We start from the raw sequence: 1119 nt of genomic DNA, 5'->3' as shown, positions 1-1119 counted from the left end.
ACAGGTAGACCAATGGAATAGAATTGAAGACCCAGAAATGAACCCACACACCTATGGTCACTTGATCTTTGACAAGTGTGCACAAGATATAATTTGTAGAACACATGAAACTCAAGAAGAAGAAAGACCAAAATGTGGACACTTCGCCCCTTCTTAGAATTGGGAACAAAACTCCCATGGAAGGGGTTACAGAGACAAAATTTGGAGATGAGACAAAAGGATGGACCACCAAAAACTGCCCCACCCATGGGTCCATCATATAACCAGCCACCAAACGCAGACACTATTGCATACACCAGCAAGATTTTGCTGAAAGGTCCTTGATATAGCTGTCTTTTGTGAGGCTATGCCAGTGCCAGACAAACACAGAAGTGGATGCTCGCAGTCAGCTATCGGATAGAACACAGGGCTCCCAATAGAGTAGCTATAGAAATGACCCTAGGAGCTGAAGAGTGAGTGTTCTCGCACCTGCAGTAACACTCTGGTCTGGGTTCGTACTGAAGGGTGGAAATATCCTAAAAGAGAATAGACTGCGAAAGGAAAATGGATGTCCTGTCAAGATTCTGATCAAGGCTTCGAAGTTTAATAATCGGACTCTGCTTAAGTACAAGGGAAGATTCCCAGCCCACCGCCCTTGAGTCTCTTTGAAGATGCCGCGGCGGTCCAATTGTAGGCGGGTCCAAGGATCGAGGTGGTCTGAACAATAGTGGGCAGTCCAAACAATCATAGGCGGTCTGAGGACGCTGCATTCTGGGAGATCTTGGGAGGTCTTCTCGGTAGCAGCTCTGGTATGCCTGTAGGGGGAACAATATAATGTTTAGAGGGAGAGTGATTAGTGGAGGTGGGAGACCCCAACAGAAGAGGTCTGTAACCCTATAGGTGGAACAACAATATGAATTAACCAGCAACCCCAGAGCTCGTGTCTCTAGCTGCATATGAAGCAAAAGATGGTCTAGTCAGCCATCATTAGAAAGAGAGGCCCCTTGGTCTTGCAAACTTCATATGCCCCAGTAAAGGGGAACACCAGGGCCAAGAAGGGGGAGCAGGTAGGTAGGGTAGTGGTGGGGGAGGGTATAGAGGACTTTGGGGATAGGATTCAAAATGTAAATGAAGTAAATA

Source organism: Mus pahari, chromosome X (genome assembly GCF_900095145.1).
Source record: "Mus pahari chromosome X, PAHARI_EIJ_v1.1, whole genome shotgun sequence".
NCBI lineage: Eukaryota > Metazoa > Chordata > Mammalia > Rodentia > Muridae > Mus > Mus pahari.
This window is presented reverse-complemented; position numbering follows the sequence as displayed.